Genomic DNA, 8,213 nt, shown 5'->3' with positions numbered 1-8,213 from the left:
CATTTAGGAGTAGCAAGGAACTAAAGAAACGACTGTAGTAGCTTTTTCATTTGAAAGAGTACATAGAGAAGAGGTAAAAGCTTTAAAGTCCACATGAATTCAAAATTGACCATATTTACTTTGTTTGCCTAAATTGTTAGTTTTGTGGTGAACAATTCATCCATGCAAGTCAATCCACACAAACAATTTTTTTGACTTTGTAATCTTTAATCAAAATCTGAAAATGCCCCTCCCCTCTGCCTTGGAGGACCTTCTCTGATGACGTATGTTTGACGGCTTGGTTTGGGAAACGCTTAACCACTCCCCTCAAACCGTTAGTCTGTAATGAGCGAGAGATGGAGAGGAGGAGCGCTAGAGTAAAACCCTGCCCTCTGTTCAATATTCCTTTTCACTGGGAAATACGTCACAACACTGGAGAAAAGTCGTTTGCAACTTCCGGTTCACGCGGACTTTAAGTTCATTAGTAAAATGAGGAAAGGACGGGGGTTTTCAAAAATCTGCATTTATGAATGAAGTGTTTAGCAAGTTCAAAAAGGTTATTGACCAAATACTGTTGTGAACAATCTGTCTTCAGTACACCAAACTTAATTTGTTTGTATTCAAGGGGTTTCACATTATACACAACCTTTTACTGCACATTTGAGACCAAACAACTTTGAGTAATTACAATAAAAGAAAATATGCTCAGTGGTTTCAATATCAACTTCACAAAATTGACAAAAGTTTTCTCCATTGTCAAATTTTGATTTAAGGAATTCTTTAGATGGGTATATGTAATTTATTATTTTGTATGAACTGTATAAAACTCATTAGGATGATATACAAATCAATGTTTTAAACAAAAATCATTGTCTCAATCAACTATCTAAAACTATCAGATCTGTTGAAGATGCTGTTTCTCTTCATGTGTGCTGCCAAGACATTTTAGAAATCCCGACCGGATTTGGAACAGTTTGTTTTCCATGTCCGGAATAAAGATGGTAACCCTATATATATACAGTTAAGGTGATATTAAATGATTTAACCGTGATTTTGGATATATTGCCCATCTCTAAGTCATTCATTCCCTGTGGGACTTCTTGCAAAGGCACGTCCAAACACCTCTTGCGTTTCGTGTGTTCACACCACAGGGTGTCGATGTGTCCTCAAAGCTTAAGCACTGCCACTCTGAGCTCTATTGCTATGTCTGAGGTAAAACACGCCCCCCTCATTAGCATACAGAGGAAGAAATGCATAAATAAATAAATAAATGTGGACATAAATACATATATACATAAATAAATGTGAAAATAAATAAATGCATAAATAAATAAATGAATAAATATATGTGGAAAAAATATTTTTGTATTTATTTTTTATTAAGTCAGATCTGGCATTTCATAGTATTAGTGATGGAGGGAAATGTTGTCTATCTGAAGACTGATGCTGAAATACAGGCAGATGATCGGATCGTTTGGATGTTTAGACCTCAAGAGTCCTCAAGACCAGAGAACAGAGAGACATATGATGTTGCTCATGGGAAAACCAAAGACAGACTGGAGCTGGACGAGACGACTGGACCTCTGACCATCACAAACTTCAGAACCACAGACTCTGGAGATTATAAACTACAGATCGAATCCAACAGTGGGGTTTCATGCAAGACAATTAGTGTTATTGTCAGAGGTGAGTCGTGCTAGTCTACATCAATTCTGCTTATATTTCTTTTTACAGTTAATTCAGATCAAACTTCTCAACTACAGACATTTTGTAGATTATTTTGGTCTGAAATTTAGGATTACAGTTTCAAAATGTCCTATTGAACTACATTGTGAAATAAACATGCGTTTGCATGTAGTGTTTTCAAAAGTAACGACGCGTTGAGTCGCTCAAAGTTCAACAGCGCTCAAAGTTAAAAAAAATTAAAATTTCAGTGCTGACTTGGTACCGAAGTCGGTACTTATGACAACACTAACACTTGCTCCGAAATGACGAAACACCAGAGACTTTACTCACTTTATCTTGGAGCAACATAACACCAGACCTGTGCTGATTCAGAGGTGTAGTTCAGATCATCTCTGAGACTTTAGCATGATGCAGATCAGAGCCGCTTTTATTATAACTTTCATACAGCATTTCATCTTCACACAGAATGCGGAGATAGAACAGACTCTTCATTCACAGCTTTTTAGACTAGCATCTTTACATTTTACGTTCCTTATTTTGTTATAATGTTAAATTGTAGATTTTTGTTGTTTTACCATATCTCATTAGATGTGACATGCTTCATTTATGCTTCAAATATGAAGAAATGTATATCATCAGTAAACACTGATTTTGTCATCATTTACTTAAAAAAAAAAACTCTCTGGTTTTATTTGGTTCGAAAAATCACAACTGAATCCACCCTTCTGATGGGATCAGGATAATCCTGTTTTTTTGGATCAAATAGATCCTAATCCGAGTTCAAAATTCTGAAAAACCCAAAGGGCAGGTTTGATCCAGATCAAATTTAAGATTGGATTACATGATCTGATCTTAGTTCAGAATCCCTCTTTTGCTTTTGAAAAACCCATTTCCAAGATTTGATCCAATCCGTGATCCGAAATCCCACTGGATTACTTTTGAAAAACTGGGCCCTGGTATTAAGATGTGTTTTGGTGGATTGGATCACAAGTGGACGGCACTAAATACAGGTGTAAACGTTTTGAGCTTGAGCTTGTCCACTTTCGACCACTTCCAGAGGTAGTCGAAAATGCATTTGACTGGATTACTTTTGTAGTGTAAACACTCATGTGGTCAAATGTCTTCAAACTGCCATAAAAGCCCAACTACTCTCCACCTATTAACCTAACGCGTGAACATTATGGTAAGCGCGCTAGCCAGACGGGATTTAAACTTTGTCAGATTAAGACACAAGTTTGGTTTGAAGTCAAAATAACGTACAAAGCACAATGTTCTCTCACCATTCCTGATTTCTAACACACACTCACAGCATTTGGCTGGTCTTGCGGCTGTCAGAGCAGAAACTAAAGTTGCTGCTCTCCGTATGATTTTCTGTCACACAGAGTAAGGTTACAACATAACTTTCAACACACTCAAATGTATTTTTAGTATGATTGTTTTGACAAAGTAAACAGTGCTGTTACCCCACGATTTTAATCTGTGAGATACACTGACCTGAGTAGTAATTCAGCACTCGCGGACAACAAAACGAAAAGAGCAGCAGTGTGTACGTATGTGTGTGATGTGGCTTCAGTCAGTTTATTCAATCATATTTCAAACACCATTTTACACACTGATCTGTTCAAATATCCAACAAAATCCCCTCAACACAAGCTGCTATAGTCAAAAATAAATGTGAATGAATGAAAGAGTGTTTGTCCTTAAAGAGAATTGCATACTGGTGAATCTTTTAATGAATCTAGTTGTAAAGGTAAACATTACATTTGAGTTTGCACAAGTTCAAAAATGTAATAAATGTCATGTTCATTTGTGGAAAAGAACAATTGCTCAAACAAGATTGACCTTATAAAATAATTCAAATGTGCTACTGACAGTATTGTTTAAAAGATTTTGTTCATTGTTAAATTGATTGTAAATTGTTGACATTTTAAAGTCTGAAAGAAATGACTACAGACTTGATCTCCACATTTTCACTTTTTAATTTCTTTCTTTTTCTCTGTATTTCATATTCATCAGGAAACGGAGTGAATGAATCAGAGATGCCGCTGTTGAATCAAGAGGATGTGGATGGGGTGAATGCAGCAGGCACGAGTTCCCATTAAGGAGACAAGACACACCCACCAGTGTCAAGCACTGTGACATCATCGCCATTTTAGTGCTGATTGGTTTTACAGGATGTCCAGGAGGCGTGTGTGTTGCATTCTTTAATGGTCTGCCTGAAAACTCAGGATCAACTACACACTAGATTTTCAAAAGTATGTGAGAAGTATGTAAAGTTCATGGGACACACAAAGCTGATGGAGCTCAGGCTCACATTGGCGCAGTTTGCTGTCAACATGCTGAATCGGCGTCTGGTCTGTCAGTGGAAACTCTGATTGGATGTTCAGTTTAGGTCTGGGACACACTCGATGATTTAAAAATCTTAACTGACTTCCGGCTGAGTATGTGAGTCGCACGTGAAGCGAGCTCCAGAGCATTTTGTCTTTCAATTATATCTTTCAGGCTACCTACAGCTTTTAACACACTTGATGGTTTCGTTTTTAAATCACTTATTCTAGGATTGTTGCTTGGAAAGAATTATGGCTTCTGAAAGGCAAAGGAAACTTAAATCGTCAGCAACCATGACAGAGAGTCATGGCGATAACCTGCCGCTGGATCTGGAATATTTCCGTGCCACTTTGATCTCCGAGCTATCATCTACCATCGCAGAACAGGTGAAAGCAGCCATTGACTTTTGCCCCAGTTGTTGCGTCCTTTGAGAGTTTTAAATTGAGCATTGAATCACAAGGACGGCACATTGACTTGGCACTTGAACGATTACAGCGACCGCATTGTAGCACTGGAACAGGTAGTGCTAAAGTTGAATTCGGCTAATAAACAACTCACCGATAAAGTGGAGGTCTTGGAGTCAGGCTCTCTGCGTTGCAATCTCCGTGTCATCGGCATCCCAGAGCGAGCAGAAGGGAGCGATCCAGTTACCTTCATGTCACAGTTTTTCCAGGATGTGTTCGGGTCAGAAATATTGGCCCCGTGCCTTCAGCTGACCGGGAAAATCAAAGGCCTAGAGTTATGATCGTGCGGTTTCACTACTTTAACGACAAAGAAAAGAATGTTCGGCATGGGAATTGGAACCAACTCTTCCATCAATTTTTCCTGATTTTCAGGGCGGCACTTATAGCAGTGAGAAACGGCCTGCGTGAGAAGAGCTCGCTGTTCTCTCTTAGGTTCCCTGCTCGCCTGCTGATCGACCTCGGCGATGAGAAGCTTCAATTCCACTGTCCCAAACAAGCATAGCGATGGTTTAACAAACGGTATTCAACATCCTAGTATCTTGTAGAGATAGAAATGCAAAGGACACCATTGTATAAGCTATTGTAATCTTAATACAATGCTAACTGTTAACCGAGTGAATTTAGGCAAATATGTGCTTTCATGCTGCCTGAAATGAATGTTCTCTGTTACTCCATATATGTTTGGAATCGGGAGTGCCTTCATGCGACATAGATGCAAATAGGTAGAGTTTACCAGCATCGGATGTTCCTGAGTTTTGCCGTTCTGCCTCCATTATTTGGGAATGGAGAGAAGAAATTGAGTACTTTTATATATATAAATATATATATATACTATTTTTTCTCCTCCGCTTTTGACCTCCTCTAATTACATATTAACTTAACTTGATGAACAGCACCAGAAGTTCAGTTAGATTCTTGACTTGGAATGTGAAAGGACTGAATGGTCCCATTAAAAGATCCAAAATTTTGATACATTTAAAACAACAAAAATCGGACATTGTATTCCTCCAGGAAACTCATCTGACGCTGACTCCAAACTCACTGGATATCACACGTGTTTCATTCCAACTTTGATTCCTGGTCAAGAGGAGTTGCCGTTTTAATTAACAAGACTGTGCCTTTTGCTATTGACAATGTCATTTCTGATATGAATGGTAGATATGTAATTGTGAAAGGGAAAATTTCACAAGCGCCAGTAGTTTTGGTAAATGTACATTCCCCAAACTTTGATAATACTCTCTTTGCTCAGAATTTATTCTCTAAGATCCCAGCTCTGAACACACATCTTTTGATATTTGTAGGAGATCTAAACTGTGTTATTGATCCAGATTTGGATAAATCAAGTACTGTTATGAAAGCTCCCTCTGCCATGTCAAAGACATTTTCTGAGTTTATGGTTCAGAATGGGTATATTGACACTTTAATCCCACAGCGAGAAAATATTCATCCTATTCGTATGTCCATCAATCTTTTTCTCGTATAGATTTTTTTTTTTTAATCAATAATTCTCTAATTCCTCAGGTTGTAAACTCTGAATATCTGCCTATTGTTGTTTCAGACCATGCCCCTCTAATTCTTGACTTAGCACTTAAACTGAGCACTTTCGACCACCCTGGAGGTTCAAACTCTTTATCTGATTCAGCATTTTGTGAATATATTTCTAATTCAATAGATGATTTTCTCCTTCCTAATCGGACCGATTCAATCTCGCATTCCTTACTTTGGGAAACTTTGAAAGCTTTTTTAAAGAGCGGAGGAGTAGGATAAAAAAGTTATCTGACAATATTCAAGCTTTAGATGACCAATATACTCATAATCATACTCATGAGATACATAAACAAAGGCTTAATTTGCAGGCAGAATTTAATATTTTATCCACAGGTGATGCAGAAAGACTTTTGTTAAACACATGTGGCAATTACTAATAATATGAGGATAAGGTCGGTCGACTCCTGGCCCACCAGCTGCGCAGACGAGCGGCTTCCAGTTTTATTACTCAAATTGCGCAGCCCAGTGGCACATTAACCTCAGATCCTGAGGAGATCAATTCGACTCTTAAAAACTTTTACTCCTCCCTGTACAAAACTGAAGCTTCGGACCATAAAGAAGAAATGAACCAATTTCTAGGGCTTATTAACTTCTCTAAGGTTAACTCTCTTTTAGCATCTGAACTTGATAGACCCATTGTCTTAGAGGAGAAGTCAATTAATTCATTGCAATCTAAGAAATCCCCTGGCCCAGAAATTTCATGTTAAATTGGCTCCGCTTCTTTTATCTGTATTTGAAGAATTTGCTGATGTAAGATTTTAGCCAAACTTTTAGCTTCTCGTTTAGAGGCAATACTTAAGTAGGATAAACGCTGTAAAAATGAACATTCTGCCAAAATCTTTTAACCTCTTTTAAGCTATTCCTCTGTTTCTACAAAAATATTTCTTCAACACGAATTAATCTCTTTTATATGGGCAGGAAAAACTTCTAGAGTTTCCAAAATTTTGTTCCAAAAAAGTCGACTAAGTGGGGGGCTTTCCTTGCCCAACCCTTGCCCGGTGCGCAGAAATTGGTGTTCTGGGTACCGACCTCCTCCTTACCATGGTGCCACTTAGAAGCTAAGTCCTGTATTTTAACATTTCTCCCTGCTATGGTGTTCTCTTCTCTCCCTATGTCCCTTTCACAAAAAAAACCAATAATATGCTCTTCTCTCAAAATATTCTTTCAATTTCTGCGTCATTTTAAATTTACCTCGGCATCAACCATGGCTCCTATACACAATAATCATCTCTTTCTTCCCGTTTCAGATTCCGTATACTCTTTCTGGGAAAAGAAAGGTCTGAAATGCTTTTGAAGATCTTTTCATTAATGATGTGTTTGCAAGTTTTTCTGAATTCTGAATTATCCTCATCATTTAATCTCCTTCCCTCTCACCTATTTCATTATTTTCAAATTAGGCACTGTGCCTTTTCTCTGTTCTCCGGGTTTCCCTCTTTGCCTAAAAAGTCTACATGTGAAGAGGCTTTTAAAATGAATCTTCACATGGGTGTGATCTCAAAGATATATGCCATTATCTTGTCAAAAGATAATGCTCACAACATTAAAACTATCAGGGCTTGGGAAGAGGAACTTGACTAAGAGTTTGAGGATGACTACTGGAGTAGAGTATTATACAATGTACGTTCCACTACTTCGTGTGCTAGGCTTAGCTTTATACAGTTTAAAACTATTCATGGAGCTCATCTCTCGAAAACAAAACTTTCTAAAATATATCCCAATGTTTTAGATTTGTGTGATGAATGTAAACTTTCACCATGTAACCTTAGCCATATGTTTGTATTTTGTCCCAAGTGACAAAACTTTTGGAATTCTTTCTTTAAAATAGTTTCTGATGTCCAAGGGGTCAAGTTAGCTGTTTGCCCTTTGATTGTAACCTTTGGTGTTTCATCTCGGTGTCAGCCTTTAAGCCGTAGACAGGCTGATGCCGTAGCTTTTGCATCTCTTCTTGCTAGGCGCAGAATACTGTTATCTTGGACCTCCCCACAACCCCCTTCTATCGCAGTTTGGCTCAGATACACACACACACACACACACACACACACACACACACACACACATATATATAGTGTGTGTATATGTATTATTTATTTATTTTTTGGTACTAATAATTGTCATCTAAATTATGCATGTTTATTTGCTTGTATGTAGGTGTATATATGTATGCATCTATGTAATTCTTTTTTTTTTTTTTTTTTTTCTCCCCTCTTC

This window comes from Rutilus rutilus, assembly GCF_951802725.1.
Source record: "Rutilus rutilus genome assembly, chromosome: 8".
Taxonomy (NCBI): domain Eukaryota; kingdom Metazoa; phylum Chordata; class Actinopteri; order Cypriniformes; family Leuciscidae; genus Rutilus; species Rutilus rutilus.
This window is presented reverse-complemented; position numbering follows the sequence as displayed.